The sequence below is a fragment of the Buteo buteo genome, chromosome 6, assembly GCF_964188355.1.
Source record: "Buteo buteo chromosome 6, bButBut1.hap1.1, whole genome shotgun sequence".
NCBI classification, from domain to species: domain Eukaryota; kingdom Metazoa; phylum Chordata; class Aves; order Accipitriformes; family Accipitridae; genus Buteo; species Buteo buteo.
In genome coordinates this window covers 137,652-153,911 of record NC_134176.1, presented here as the reverse complement: position 1 = coordinate 153,911, position 16,260 = coordinate 137,652, and positions in this window count along the sequence as shown.

Below are 16,260 nucleotides of genomic sequence, written 5' to 3'. Positions count from 1 at the left end.
TTCTGGAGCTGTTGCTGCTGTGGGTTTGCAATTGGTGTTACTGCGTTTTTGTAGCGTTCTGGCGATGGGTCGTTTCTACTGTGGCGAAACGTCGAGATACGGTTTTTGGTTGAAAGCGTCAGAAACTACGTTCACCGGAACCGGTAACTCGCGGCGTAGGGGAAACCGATCTGGCGCGTGCAGCTGTGCTCGCAGGGGTGCTCGGTGGCTTCTCATCAAAACGGCAGGGTGTGTGCGTGGACATCCGTAGGGTTGCGCTCTGGGTCCGAGAGCGTTAACGTATTTTTGCTGTTGGAAGATGGAATGGAGCGTGTGCCTGTTAAATCTCAGGGCGGTCAAAAGCTAGGAGGGACCCTGAGCGGGTTTGGTGGCACAACTGCGGTTTTAAAAGATCTTGCCCGTTTGGAGCAACGGCCTGGAAAAAAGGATTCCTTTTTTGCAACGAGGCAGTTCACAAGGACAGATGTGTTGCTGTGCTCCTTAGCAAAAATACTCAACTTGGGACGTATAGGGTGATGAAGCCTCGGCTATGCTAAGGCTTGAGAAAATGTAGGTAGGTCTCTATGTCTGTCACCTGCATGTATCTAGGAAAGTGAGTTGTAGTGAAAGTAAAGTTGCCAGTGAGTCAAAAAAGAAAGGAAAAAAAAAAGAAAAGGCACAGTTGTCTGAAAAATGCAAAAGCTCTAGTGGCCTGTGTCAACAACCGTACCGAAGATGACGCAAAAATAGTTTTTCCTCCGCTCAGTCGTACTGTCTTCACAAACCTTCACAAAAAAAAAAAAAAAGGCAGCTTTGGATTCCTACCCAGCTTTGTGCTAATGTTTTTTTTTCTTCTCTCAGCTGGATGTCAGCTGGCACCGTTTCGCCGTGGTTGCCCTTTCTTCTGCCGTGACAGTACGAGACAGATGGAAAGATTCCGTAGTGGCCTGCAAGTACAAGGTACGCCTACGATGTGTGTCTGCGTTTTTCCAAAGGTACTTGCGGTACGGACTTTAACGTTGAGAGCGTGCCAGCTCTCCTTCTACTTTTTTTTTTTTACATGAAATATTTTAACACAAATACTAAAAATAAGTTCTGTTCTGGAGCATGTTACACCTATACAAAGTTTACTTCCCTCAGTTTATTTTCTCTTCCTGAAAGCATAATCTTCTGTTGCTGTGTGCTTGCTAGTAAATGATACTGTGAAACTAATTTTGTACTAAAAGAGGGAAGAAACTGTTCGTAAGAGTTCAGCTGTTCAGAAGAAACAGACTTTGTTCTCATGATAAAACCTTTATGCTTTTACAGTCAATGATTTTTTTTTTTTTTTTTTAAATATCTTATAGTAGTACTCAAAAACGTTACGGAGATAATTAGCATCTGTACTAAAAGCAGTCAAGGTCAAAGAAGAGACGCGGGCAAAACAGGACAAATGGGCATCGCATCTGTGTGTTTTCCAGGCTTTCCCAGGAAGCATTAGCAGCCTTGTAACTAGTGACAGCGAGTCCTGAGGTGGTTTTGATGAGTTACTGCTTCAGTAATGTATTTTTTCCTTTCACCTACAGTGTGTAATTTTGACTTCAGTTGGAAAGAGATTTTCCAAAATGGAAGTCTTTCTCTCTCAAAGAAATTTTGTTTTATGAACTTCCCATCAGAGTGGATCTTCAGAGGTGATCGACTTGACAGTAGAAGTCATCAGTAATGAGACTTTTCACTCTCTTTAAAAAAAGAGGAAAAAAAAAAAAGTCAATTTCCTTCCAAAGACCCAAGCACAGCCCATCTTCCTAAAGTTGATGGCATCACTGGTCTTTGGTTTCTCAGTTGTAACGGTCGAGATAACATGAAAACGTGTTGCTCTGCATGCTTCAGTACTGCCAAAAGCATTAGGAAACCCGCCAGTCCTTTTTGGTAGTCTGAGGTATTGCAGCGCTGGGGATTTTACAAATTGACTTGCATTGTTTAAACTAACTGCCAAATAGCTGTAGTATATGATTTGTTAGGTGTATGTAAGCAGTTAGGTATTTGTCTAAACGTTTAAAAAGAGAGGCAACTGAATGTTATGGGGTTTTTTTCCTGATGTTTTGACGGAGTGCTCTGAAGTACTTTCTTTCTGTCTGGCTTTCAATGGTGCGTTTCCCTGGTAGTTCAGTAGCACCTCTCTTGGGCAGCTCAGCTGGCCAGGTGTCCCTCCGCGTTATGCAACACGCACAAAAACCCCTAGTCCCATTATAACTGTGTACTTTGGAGAGAGATAATTTAATGGTATGAATTCAGAGCTGTGCAAGTTAAGGTAATGGAAAAGGAAAATCAAATACTTTTATAGTATCAGTATTTTTATTGGATGTATATAAACATGGGCACACCTTTTTAGTGTAAAGTGAATGATTGAGATTTGTTCTTTATTTTTCATTCTGCTCTTTGAAGTTTTCCACTTCGCTTTCAGCTTTATTCACCAAACAAGCAAGATGCAAAGCAGCAGCAGCAGCGCAAGGGCTGTAGCTGTTGCGGTGGATCCGTAAGCGTAGATTCTGATTGTGTACGACCTCGTCCCGCAGCCTCCCAGGGTTATCTCCCTGCAGCAGTGCTGTAAGGAAGGGAGGAGACGTTTTCCAACACCGGCGAGAGTGTTTACTTGTATGCTAAGAAGGTGTTCAAAATGGTATCGATTAGCCTAAGTGCTGATTTTAAGTGTTCCAATCGCTCTTAACTTTTAAAGGTGGTGGTGTATTTCGAGCTGACCTGTTTACCTGGCATCCTCCTTTAGCTCAGCGACTCTTCTTGTGCACCCCCAGCCTCTGCTGGCAGGGCGGTATGAGAAGCTGGAAGGTCCCTGACTTAGTCTAAAAGCTGCTTAGCAACAACTACAGCATCGGTGTGTTGTCAACATTGTTCTCATTCTAAATCCAAAATGGCCCTGTACCAGCTAGTCAGAAGAAAATGAACTTTATTCCAGCCGAAACCAGGACAACCCCAAACCCCCTGAGTCTGGGTCTGCAACGGAAAAAAAAAAACAAATTTGGGACTCCTGGGAAAGCCAAATCCGCCTGGATTTGTGCAGCTGGAAAGCAAAAAACCCACCCCATTTTCATGCACAAAACCACACCCAAAAGATCACCCCTTTTTATGTTGTGGAAAAGCACTGAAACACACCCCAAACTGAGTATTTTGAAAAAGCAGAAAACTCCCCAGTTTGGGGAAGATTGGGGGTGAAGCACAGGCAGTTTGAGGGGTGTTGCTGGGGGTCCTCCCAGTGTGGATTATCTGGTGTGGATGCTCTGTTGCGGGTTATCCCAGGCGAGTTACCTGCTGTGGATCATCCTGGGTGGACTCCCTGGGGTAGGTCATCCCTACCCGTGTCCCCCCATGCACCTTTGTACCCTCACCTACACCCCCCCCCCCCCCCCGTGTGTGTTTCTCCCCCATATGCCCCCTGCTGCTCCAGCCCGCCCCCTTCACCCATGCGAGTTTTTAACCCACGCGAGTTGTTTCCCCCCGCATCCCCTGCTCTTCTGTCTCCTGTCCCGTCCCCCCCCGCTTCCTTTCCCTCTTCCATATTCCACACCACCACCACCCCCCCCCCCCCCCGCATCATCCATCAGGCTCCAGACCCCTGGCATGCTGCCTGCACCCCGTTCTCTGTCATTTTTCCTTCTTCTTTTCCTTGCAAGTTGTTGTTGTTGTTTCTTTTTAATGATTAGACTGTTTTCGTTTCAAGCCACGAGTTTTCTCACTTTCGCCCTTCCGATTGTCTCCCTGTCCCACTGGGGGCGGGGGAGCGAGTGAGCGGTCGCGTGGGGCTTTGTTGCTGGCTGGCGTTAAACCACGACACGAGGTGAGTTGCAAGCCCTGCCTGGCTAATGCTGGAGGCTCTCTATGTTCGTCCTGCCATCTTGACGGGCCATCCTTGTTCTTCATTGCCGCTTTATAGCGAGCGCCTCTCGCTCTGTAAGCGGCAGTACTGGGGCCGTGCAGGTACTGCCTGTTGCAGGCAGCAAAGGGCAATTGTGTCGCTTGCTGGCGGGAGCGGCAAGGAGTGCGGAGCCACGCTCCTGTAGGGAGCAAAGATGGAACCTCGAGGGCTCTGCGGTCATCTGCTGAGGACTACTACTATCCCGACAGGCCTCTTTGCTATCCCTGCTTCACGGCTGATTCCTTTGCACGCCGGAGGGCGGGGCGGTAAGTAACACCATGCAGCGTCTCTTCGATAAGAGACAAGCCCCGCACAAGAAGCCTTGCGTGCGCGCAGGATTGGGAGAGCAGAGTTCTGACGGCACGGAGGTGAGGAAAGGTGCGCCCGCCCCAACTGAGCCCCAGGGTGGCCAGGGTATCGCTCGCTTGCAGGTGGGCCGCTGGCATCTGGTGCGCTGGGACGCGGCGTTCCCTGCTGAACAGAGCTGCCCCTCTGGCACAGAGCAGCTTTGGGTCTCTTGTGGCCTGCCTTCAGGCTGTCAGCTGCACCAGGCGTTATTTTTTGTTTTTAAAATCTGTCGCCAGCATCTGTTGACTGGCTGCTGTCACTCCCGCAACCCTGATGCCACATGGAGAGGGCTACAGCAGTCCCTGGGGGCTTGGTCCAGGGGACCACCCCTCCTCCCCCCTGCCGTTTGCAGGCTCCCTGTGCTGCTTCTCCTCTCTAGATAATGGGGTGGGGGGGCAGGGACAGAAGCGACCACCCGAATTGTCTGTTCTTTGCACTTGACTGCTGTAAACGCTCCAGGCACTCGGGTGCTTTTTGGAACGGAGGCGATGAAGATGACTGCCTGGGCTGCGAGTGGGGAAAGGGCAGGGCAACGTAAGCCCTGTGCCCCCAGTAAGTAGTTGCCGCCTGTGTCTGGTCTCTGCTGGGCTGAGCTGTCAGTCATCCCTCGTCCAGCCGCTGCTCCGAAGAGGATCGTTGTGGGGATGCTGCTGCCCGGCGACCAAAATGGGGTCCTACAGCTCGGAGGCTGCAAAGGCGCGGTGGTGCCCCTGTAACGGCACCCGTGGTCCAACGGTAACGGCAGTGCGGCACGGGGGGAGAGTGGCGCCGCGCTCGTTGCTTCCTCCCGGTAAGGAAACGCCGGTGCCGCCCCACGTGCGCGGTGTGGGCGGGCGCTCAGCGGGCAAAGCGCGGAACAGCAGCGGCGGCACCGCACAGGTGCGCAGCAGCGCCGCCGCGTCGGGTGCTGCCGCCTTGTGGGCAAAGTGTGGTACTGCAGCCCGGCGTTGGCGCGCCGGCTCTGGACCCCCCCCCCCCCCGCGCGCCGTCGACGGCGGGCGCATGCGCGGCGCCCGGGAGCACCGTGGCGGCGCGCAGGGCGCGGGTCTCGGCGGCAGCGGGCGAGCGCCGGGACCGCGGGTGAGGCGAGCGATCCGCTCCGGCGGGGGATGCCTCCTGGCCGCCCGGGGCTGGCGGGACGGGAAGCTGCGAAGCGGCCGCCACGGCAGGCTCCCGGTCCGCCGGAGGCGAGCCGGGCCAGGGCAGCGCCGGGCAGTTCCCCGAGAGCCGATAGAAGGGAAGAGGGGACGGAGGCGGGCACCCCCCAGGCGCGGCCAACGGGCGCCTCCCCGAGTCGCCGGAGCTCCGACACGGCGTGGCGGCAACCGCGCATGCGCGGCGGCGCTCCTGGCGTTGCCCAGCAGCCGGAGCGCGTTACGGCAGCTCGGCAGCCGCGCATGCGCGGTGGGCCTTTTACGGCGCTCGCCGCTGTTGCCTGGCAACCAAAGCGCGACACGACGCCTCGGCCACCGCGCATGCGCGGCGACGCGGTTTACGGCGCTCGTGCCGTTGCCCGGCAACCGAGACGCGTTACGGCAGCTCGGCATCCGCGCATGCGCGATGCGCCTTTTACGGCGCCTGCCGCTGTTGCCTGGCAACCAAAGCGCGACACGACGCCTCGGCCACCGCGCATGCGCGGCGACGCGGTTTACGGCGCTCGTGCCGTTGCCCGGCAACGGAGACGCGTTACGGCAGCTCGGCATCCGCGCATGCGCGATGCGCCTTTTACGGCGCTCGCCGCTGTTGCCTGGCAACCAAAGCGCGACACTACGCCTCGGCCACTGCGCATGCGCGGCGACGCGGTTTACGGCGCTCGTGCCGTTGCCCGGCAACCAGAGCGCGTTACGGCAGGCCGGCAACCGCGCATGCGCGATGCGCCTTTTACGGCGCTCGCCGCTGTTGCCTGGCAACTAAAGCGCGACAAGACGCCTCGGCCACCGCGCATGCGCGGCTGCGCGGTTTACGGCGCTCCTGCTGTTGCCTGGCAACCGAGACGCCGCACTGGCGTTCGGGAGCCGCGCATGCGCGGTGGCGCCTTTTGCCGCCCTCCTGCTGTTGCCTGGCAACCAAAACGCGGTACAGCGGCTCGGGAGCCGCGCATGCGCGGTAGCGGCGCGTTCCGCCAGCGCTCTCTTCCGCCACCTGTTGAACAGACTTCGGTACTGCAGCTGGGGTGCCGCGCATGCGCGCTGGCGCGTTGTGCCAAGCGCTCGCCGCTGCCACCCCGCGACCAATGTTCGGTACTGCAGCTCGGAGGCTGCGAGTGCGCGGGGCTGCCCCGGTCCTGCACGTGCCGTCCGACGGTAACGGCAACGCGGCACCGGCGGGAGGTGCCGCCGCGCTCGTTCCTTCCTCCCGGTAAGGAAACGCCGCCGGCAAGGAAAGCTCGCACGGGCTGTCTCTGCCCGGCCTCCCTCTCCTCGCGGCGCGGGAGCACGAAGGGACAGGCGGGGCGCTTACCGGCTGCGGGCAGGAGCTGCTGCGGCTGAAGCTGGAGAGGCCACAGAAAGGTAGAGAAGAAGAAATGGAAGGCCGGCCGGCCGGCAGCTGCCTCCCGCTGCAGGCAAGAGAGAGCCTGCCTCTCCGCGTGTGGAAGGATCCCTCTTTGTAGTCCGCAGGGTCCGTATGCAGCACCGACGGTGCGGTACGGCCACGTAGTGTGCGAGCGAGCGAGGCTCCGTGCCTGGGAAGCCTCGTCTTGCAAGACCTACGAGGCGCGTGTTCTCCTAGGGGGAGGACGGCCGTGCCGCTGGAGTTACAGAAGAGGAGGGGAGCGGGAGAGGAGCGGAAAGAAGCGTCTGAACTGGCAAATTCTCCTGGCAGCGCCAAGAACAAGAGCTGTGGTGAGCCCCGGGCCCTCGGGGCCCTGACTCCCCTCTTCTGCGTTCTGGTCCCTCCCTGCCCCTTCCCTGGTCCCCTCTCTTTCCCACACCGCTGCCTGTTTTTTTTCTTTTTTCTTTTGTTTCTTTTTCCTTCCTCCCTTGTACCTCTGATACTGAAAAGCCGGTCAAAGAAACTCCCTAAGACTCGTTTTGGAGTTTTAGAAAGCAGGCATTCTTCATTGCAGCGCTGGATGCACGGGGGATAGTTCCACCTAGCGTGCATGCCACCGCTTTAGCACAAACAGGTTATAGAGAATAACTAATGGCATATTAATCAGATTAGAATACGTATACATAAAAATGATTATAACTGATTATCGTAGTACTGCCTACATCCGATCACGCGCAATGAAGGATCCCTTTGAGGCAAAGGGCTGCTTTTACCACCACGGACCCATTTGAAGTTCTTGCTGGCTGTCCTTGAAGTCTTTATTCTCGTCCTTGTTCTTTGATCTTGAAGCTTAACGCAGTTTCAGTCACGTGTGGTCAGTTTCAGCATTGTTCTCATCTGGCGTCCAGGAACATCTAGTCATAAGAGCAAAGAACTGCAAAACTTAGGAGTACCTACCTCTGCTAGTCGATTGCTTGGCTATACTTTTGTCTATTGTTTCAATGGTAGTGTTAGTATAAGATTTCTAATAATTATTTACCAAATCTCACTTTTGCAGTCACCTAGCAGCAAACCAGTTTCCACAGCTGGTACAAAATATTAAAACCATACCAATATTTAGACGGGCCATACAGGATGTATGGAAATAGGCTATCAGAGGTGTCTGAGGGGCAGGGGGAGCGCCGGGGGGCGCCCCGAGCCCCGGAGCAGACTCGCTGGCGGGACTCGATGGGCACGCGACTGACTGAATAAACGCTGGCCGGCCGTCCTCTTTGCCCTCCGGGCTGCGTTTGCGCTCCCTCTGCACGGGGCGAGGGGCCGTGAGGGAGCCCAGGGGAGGAGGAGGAGGCGAGGCGCTGGGGGGGTTGGGCCGTGCCCCCCCTGTTCCTGCTGGGCTCCAGCTGTTGCAAATATTCTGGTAAAGAAATCAAAGTTTAATCACATAGAAGAGTTAGGTTTGATTAAGAAGTAAAATTGTGAAGCATAACGTATAGGATTGTCAAGTTTGAAACGTAGCCATAGAAACTTTAGGAACTGTGTTACGCGTGACTCTAGGAACCTTAATATTGTTAAAGTTTGAAAGAGCTAACCCTAGAAACCTCACCAGGAAGTTACTGGCTTTTCTACGTTCTGTTTCAGGAAACTAAGGAAACTGTCGTGGACACCAGTTTGCTGCTTGGAAACCCCCTTACCCTTCCCATCTCGATTGGAGTATCGAAGATGCCAGTCAGCAGAGCTAAGTGTAACTGACCAATGATTGTTTTTAAATAAGAATATTGATAAGGTTATATAATCAAAGGACCGATCATTATAAAGGTTAAATTTAAGAACGAGCATAGTATGCATTTTTACAGAAGGAGCTTAGGTAACAATGACCTGACAGAAAAACTCTGTGAAAACTGATGGATTTTGATACTAAGCGGGGCACGCCTTTGGAGGAGCGATCCCCCGTGTCCCCAGCGCTGCGATAAACGAAGTGCCCGCTTCTTAACTTCACGTTGGTGTTAAGGAGTTTTATTCTGGATTTTGGTAACGGTTTTGGCGACCCAGATGGGACCTTGCGAGTGAGACTGGACGAGATCGAGTGTCGATCGAACTCCGGCCGGCACCGAGGTATTCTCGGGGAGAACCGTCACCCTCGACTCGCCAAGCTCCTCGCAGCGTTCCCTGGAAAAAAGCTAAGGCGCTGCTTCTTTGGAATTTGTTTGGAAAGCCTGCCCGTGAGGCGTGGCGAAAGCTTCGCAGGGTTGGGGCTTGGAGGGTACCTGTCTGCAGTGGAAGCCTAGGCGTCTGCCCGTAAGTCATAAGCGAAAGCTATTGCTGGGTTGGACTTTGTGTATTATTTGGGACAGTTGTCATTTGCATTTGTTTGGTATTTGGTATTTGAATGTATAGAAGTATAATGGCATTAGCAAAATTGTTTAAGAATAAGAGTGCAGGAAATGGAACTGCTGATGAAAAGATACCAAAAACATCAGCGTCGGGATGTTTATTGGCACGTTGGGGTGAGTTGCAGGAAAAATGGTAAACAAACAGAACTTTGAGTTACAATACTATATTGCGATTACTGTCGTTTTGTAGGAGAGAGAGTAACTGGAATAAAGTGCCATATGTAGATTTGTTCTTTTTAAGTGAACGTATCTGACGGGGACCGGAAGGGAGTCTCCCAGCAGAACCTCTGGTTACAGCTAAACTGGGAGAACAGAAAATTGAATTTGCATTGACACTAGAGTCACCTTCTCAGTTTTAAATACCTTAGAGGGAGAGTTAAGTTTTGAAGAAATTGGTGGTGTCGGTGCAACAGGTGAACGAGAAACTAGACCCTTCTTTAAGTCTTTCACAATGAAATTAGGAAAGCAACGGGTCACTCGGCAGTTTTTGTATGTGCCAAATTCTCCTAAACTCCTGTTAAGGAGAGATCTATTTGAGAACTTAGAGGCAGAAATTAAATTTCAAAATGGAGAGATTAAAATTTTAATTCCAGAAACTAAACGTATCGAAGCATTGGTTTTGTTGTTAACAGGATGGTTACCGACAGCAGAAGATTATACCAGTCAAAGTCTAATGCTGTAATTCCAATCGTCTGGACTGGGAAGTTCCTGGTAACTCCGAAAAGCAGAACCCGTGAGAGTTGATTTAAAGCCGGGATGGAATCCGGTAAGAATTAAACAATACCCCCTAAAACCGGAAAGTCAGAAAGGGTTAGTAATGGTAATACAAAAATTTTTAAGATACAAATTGTTAACAGAATGTGAATCCAGATATAACACCCCGATCTTGCCTGTTAAAAGGCTAATGAAAAAGATGATAGATTAGTTCAAGACCTCCTCAGAGCAATAAATCAAATAGTACAAGATATTCATCCGGTAGTAGCAAATCCTTATACTTTGTTAACAACCCTAACGGAGAAACAAGAATGGTTCACAGTGTTAGACCGAAAAGATGCCTTTTTCCGTATTCCCTTGGATCCCGGTAGTCAAGAGGTTTTTGCTTTGGAATGGGAAAATCCTGAGACTGGGAGAAAAACACAATATACGTGGACAGTCTTGCCTCAAGGCTTTAAGAATAGTCTTACCATTTTTGGAAATCAATTGGCACGAGAATTGGAGATTTGGAAGAAAGAAAATAATCAAGAAATCTTGCTGAAATATATGGATGATCTGTTAATTGTAGCCGAGACGGAAGAACAATGCACAAAGCTAACTATTAACTTGTTGAACTTTTGGGGAATCGGTGGATATCGAGCGTCAAAAGAAAAAAACCAAATAACCCAGAAAGAAGAAACTTATGTAAATGAGTTTTAAAATCCTAAAAGGACAGAGACAATTGGGAACTGAGAGAAAAGAGGCAATTTGTCGTCTCCCCGAACCTAAGACGAAAAAAATTAATGACAAGCATTTCCGGGAATGGTCGAGTGGTGTCACCTGTAGATGATAAATTGTGGCTTGCTGGCCTGACCTTTATAGGAGCAGCTCAAAACCTCAAACAATGGATTGGACCGATGCCCAGAAAGCTACTTTCCAAGAATTGAAACAGGCTGTAATAGGGGTGCCAGCCCTAGGCCTGCCAGATCTCACAAAGACACTTGAACTTTTTGCTTGTGAAAGAAGAGGTATAGCTCTGGGTATCCTGGCCCAATATTTAGGGCCAAGTGGGCGAGCTGTGGCCTACTTCTCGAAGCGATTAGGTAATGTGAGTCTGGGATGCTCTGGTCGTCCGAGAGCCGTCGCTGCAACTGTGCTACTGATCCAGGAAGCTCGTAAGTTTAACCTGAGGACAAAGGATTACTGTACGTTTCCCATATGATAACTGTTGTGCTAAAACAGAAAGGGGGGCATTGGTTATCCCCTAGCAGGATGCTGAAATACCAAGTGGTGTTGCTGGAACAAGATGATGTTTACCTAAAAACTACTACCACCGTTAACCCTGTTGCGTTTTCCACAACTGATCAAGTTAAAGGAGAACTGGAACGTGACTGCTTGCAGACAATCGAAAGAGTTTACTCCAGCCGACTGGATCTCTGAGATGTGCCGCTAGAAGAAACGGATTGGGAACTATATGCCGACGGAAGCGGTTCCATCTGTGAAGGAAAACGTTTATCAAGATAGACAATAACTACTGAGGAGGTAATTGCGTTGCCAACTTTGCCTTCGACGATATCTGCCCAAAAGGCTGAATTGATAGCTCTTATTCGAGCTCTGGAACTAAGTCAAGGAAAGCGAGTCAACACTTGGACAGACTCAAAGTATGCTTTTGGAGCAGTACGCGCACATGGAGCGATACGGAGAGAAAGAGGACTGTTACCTGCGCAAGGAACCACCATTCAGCACGCAGAACAAATACTGGAATTGTCAGAAACCATTCAAAAACCAACAGCAGTCACGATAATGCACTGTAAAGCACATCAGTTAGGTAAGACCGGTCCGAACGCAGGTAACCGACTGGCTGATAAAGCTGCTAAAGAGGCTGCAGAAAAAGGCATCCTAGCACTAGTTCCAGAGAAAAGTATAAAGTTGCCTAAAGAAACTCCAATGTATAATGAAAAAGGTGAAGAATTAATTATTAGATGGCAGGCTAACAAAATGAAACAGGATAGGCTGTAACACCGACAGGTCAAATAATAGTCCCACCCACAATAATAAGAGAAGTTGCCCGAGCTGAACATCATAAAGTATACTGGGGAACAGAAAGTGAAATATGACAAAGATTGCTTAAACAATTATAAGCGGATGTGAAATTTATATATAAAATTATCCCCGAATCAGTAATACGATCATCTTTGGGATTATTAAAGAAGGAAATTTTTTTAGGAGAATATTAGCAAATTGATTTTATAGAATTGCCTTGAAAAGAAGGATCTATCCTAGTTTTAGTTGATATGTTTACTGGGTGGCCCGAGGCTTTCCCTTGTCGCACCGAGAAAGCAAGGGAAGTAGTCAAAGTCTTGCTCAAAGAGATAATACCAAAATGTGGGGTGCCTGTAAGAATGTCATCTGACAATGGCCCTCATTTTATAGCAAAGATTAGGAGACAAGTTGAGCAAAGTATTATCTATAGATTGAGACTATCACACCCCACATAGACCACAAGCAAGTGGGGGGGGGGGGGGGAAGAGAGAGAGAGAATGAACTATACCCTTAAGCAACAGTCGAGTAAAATTTGTCAGGAAACCTCACTCACATGGGTTAGAGCATTACCCATGGCTCTATTAAGAATCAGAGTATAGCCAGAAGAGAAAGCAAATTGAAGTCACTATGAAATATTGTATGAAAGACCATATCAAGAGTCCTATGTTCTGAGTATCTTGAGTGCCTTTGGAGATAGGTTTTTAAAAGGTGTTATGATTTCTTTAAGCAATTCTTTTCAGGAACTTTGTCAGTATGTCTCCACAGCTGGACCCTTAGAATTGGACGTAGCAGCGCATCCCTTCCGACCGGGAGATTAGATTGAATATATATAAAATCACGGAGAAGTGGAAAGGACCGTATCGAGTCATTTTAACAACCCTTATAGCAGTAAAGGTCTGGGAGAAGAACCTTGGCTTCATTATTCAAGAATAAAGAAAGCACCAACAAGAAATTGGAAGTCTAAAGAAACTGGCCCTTTAAACCTGAAAATCTATAAGTAAGTTTCACGTTATCTATTTGGGAAAACAGCTGTGTAAAGTTTATACTATTGGGGTTGCTATTAGGAATATTGTCGAGGGCAGTAATCTTTTTGTGTGTGTATAGGGTTTATGTGGTTTTTTTTGAGGGGTTCTAAACATGAGATAAACAAAATGAAACAATTATAGTTTGAGCTATTAATCTTGATGTTAACCGTTTTTGTAATTTGGATTAAAAAAAAAATAATCTAGTTTTGTAATTGATTCAAAGTTTGGTAAAGACACAAAATTTAACCTCAGTAACAGGCTGCCTTCTGATTCCAAAGTCAGATGAAAATCTAGTTCCGTGGAGAATATTGACATTGAATTTAACCAAAACTTGAGAAAAGATGCAGAACAATGAGAATCATTTTAGCAAATTAAATGGGATGGATTTAAAAGGCAATTATTTTTTTTAAATTTGAAAGAAGGAATTAGAGCGTTGTGAATTATAACATTACCAAACCATCCACCTCGTGGACAAAAGAATTAATTTAATCGCCCTTCGGGAGAAACTTGTACAGGCACCCCTTGGGTCTGTCAGTTGCCAGAACCGTAGAGACAAGTGCAAAAAGGAACTTGGCATCATATTTGAAATATAAAACGCTGTTTAGAATTTACTGGAGTTCCAGGATCCTTGTTAGAGCCACCCAGAGTCGGGACCGTCTACGGAAATTTAGACTGCTTTAGACAACCAGAGAAAAATCACACATCCTCAACAGAGCTGTATGAAAGTTTATACTTGCAGCTCCTCTGACCCCAAAACTCCAAAGACTTTCTCTAGTAGCTAAAGCTCTAAGATGGGGATGTATTTGTAGAAAGTATAATAATATTTTAAATGATCTTTGGTCCCCTCTTAATGACGGAAAAAATTTAGCTTGGAGTTGACTGTATTAAAGGAGAGGTGAAAAGTTCAGGGTTAACTGTTTGGGGGACTAGTGATGATATATGATCCACTCATCTTTTCATGAAGGAGAAAAGCAAATCGTGGACTTTAGACTTAATAACTCTATCCTCTCTCTGGAAGAAATCTCCCTTGTGGCCTCGCTGGTGGACCTGGGTAAATGGAAAAGATGATACCTGGCAATCGCCAAGTCTTAGAACTAAAATAAGTTGGGTATTAAAATCTGTATTTTGACCCCAGTTAACACCTCTTCCAAATGAGGTGACTCTTGCCATCTTTCATTCAATCGAGGAAGTGCCTGCTGCTTAACTTCCCATGGGTGTTGAGGAGTTTTGTTCCGGATTTCGGTCCCCCAGCTGCGGGCCGGGGCTGGAGGAGCCGCAGGTGCGGGCAGTGAGGCTGATGGGGCCGGCCCCTCCCTGGAAAGGGGGGGCTGCCGGGGGAGGGGCCGGGGCGGGGCCGGTGGGAGCCCAGGCAGGAGCGGAGCGGTGGCCGGGCTGCGGCTGCCCCTCGGGAGAAGGTGAGCAGGGCCGGGCGCCCCTCGGACGGCGACCGTCGGAGGCGGGGGTGTCCCGGGGGAGGTGGGGGCCGCCTGTGCCGAAGGCCGGGGGCGGGGGGGGAGCTGGGGGCTCACAGGGGGGCTGGGAGCACGTGCGCGCGGGGGGGGGGCGGCTGGGAGCACGTGCGCGTGGGGGGGGGTGCTCCCCGGGCCCCGTGGCGGGGCTGCGCAGTCGCCCGGCGGGTCCCGGGGAAAGCCCCGAGGAGGACGGCGGGGTCTGTGTCACACGCACGGAGCGGCGGCGGGGCCGCGCCGTGCCGGGGCGGCGGCGGCGGGCGCTGCCCGAAGCTGGAGCCGGGCGGGGGGGGGGCGGCGCCGTGCCGGGGCGGCGGCGGCGGGCGCTGCCCGAAGCTGGAGCCGGGCGGGGGGGGGCCGCGCCGTGCCGCGGCGGCGGCGGGAGCGCGCTGGAGCCGCCCGGACCGGCCCTGGGGGCTCGGCGGGGACTGCGGTTGCGCCGGCGTGGGGGTGGGCGGAAACGGAAGCGGCGTCCCCTCGGGGTCAGGTAGCAGGGCGGGCTGCCTCCCGGGGCATGCCGGGAGCTGTAGTTTTCGCGGACTCGGCGGCCGGGCAGCAGCGCGGCTCTCGGGCGCGGCGTAGTCCTCGCTGCCGCCGCGGCCCCCGGAGTCCGACCAGGTCAGACTCGGGAGCGTTGCCGGTTTCGCGTGGTTTTCCCCGGGCTTCCCGCTGCGCCCGCTCCCCGACCAGCCGTGCGGACGCGCCTCCCAGGCGCATGCGCCGTCCTGCGCGTGGGGCAGCCCGGCGTTCGCTCGCCGGCTCCGGCCCCTCCGGCGCATGCGCGGTGTCCGGGAGCAGCGTGGCGGCGGCGGGCGAGCGCCGAGACCGCGGGTGAGGCGAGCGATCCCCTCCGGCGGGGGCCGGGGCGGTGGCGGGGGGGTGCCTCCTGCCCGCCGGCCGCCCGGGGCTGGCGGGACGGGAAGCTGCGAAGCGGCCGCTGCGGCAGGCTCCCGGTCCGCCGGAGGCGAGCCGGGCCAGGGCAGCGCCGGGCGGTTCCCCGAGAGCCGATAGAAGGGAAGAGGGGATGGAGGCGGGCACCCCCCAGGCGCGGCCAGCGGGCGCCTCCCCGAGTCGCCGGAGCTCCCCCGGCCCCGCTCGGCCCGTGCGGCTGCCCCCAGCTCCAGCCCCTCCCCTGAAGCCTGTGCTGTAGCCGCAGGCAGCCCCCGAGCCCTGTCGTGAGGGCAGCAAGCTGGCCCTCCGATGTTCTCGAGTCTCCCTGAACATGGGTGCCGTTAGCAGCGGTGCGGGGAACGAGCGGCGTCTGCGGAAGCCCCTGCGGAAGGAGGGGCTCCGGCCAGGGTCGAGCTACGCTAATAACGGTCACTGCTGCCTCTTTCCCTCTCCCAGAGGCCACGCTGTGAGTGCGGTTGTCCGCTCGTCCCCGGGGATGCCGTTGACTGCGGCAGCCTCAGGCTCGCGTGGGCTGTATCTGCCTGGCCTCCCTCTCCTCGCGGCGCGGGAGCACAGAGGGACAGGCGGAGCGCTTGCTGGCTGTGGACGGGAGCTGCTGAAGCTGGAGAGGCCACAGAAAGGTAGCGAAGAAGAAACGGAAGGCCGGCCGGCAGCTGCGTCCCGCTGCGGGCAAGAGAGAGCTTGCCTCTCTGGGTGTGGGAGGATCCCTCCTCGTAGTCCACAGCAGGTCAGACCGCCGGGGTCTGTATGCATGACCAGCAGCGCGGTACGGCCACGTAGTGAGCGAGCGAGGCTACGTGTCTAGGGGGCCTCATCTCGTAAGAGCAGCGAGGCGCTCGCGTGTTCCGTTATGTGGAGGACAGCCAGGCGACTGGAGTTACAGAAGAGGAAGGCAGGAGAGAAGGAGAAAGAAGCATCTGAGCTGGCAAGGCCTCCTGGCAGCTCCAAGAGCGAGAGCTGTGGTGAGTGCTGGGCCCTCGGGGCCCTGTCGCTCCTCT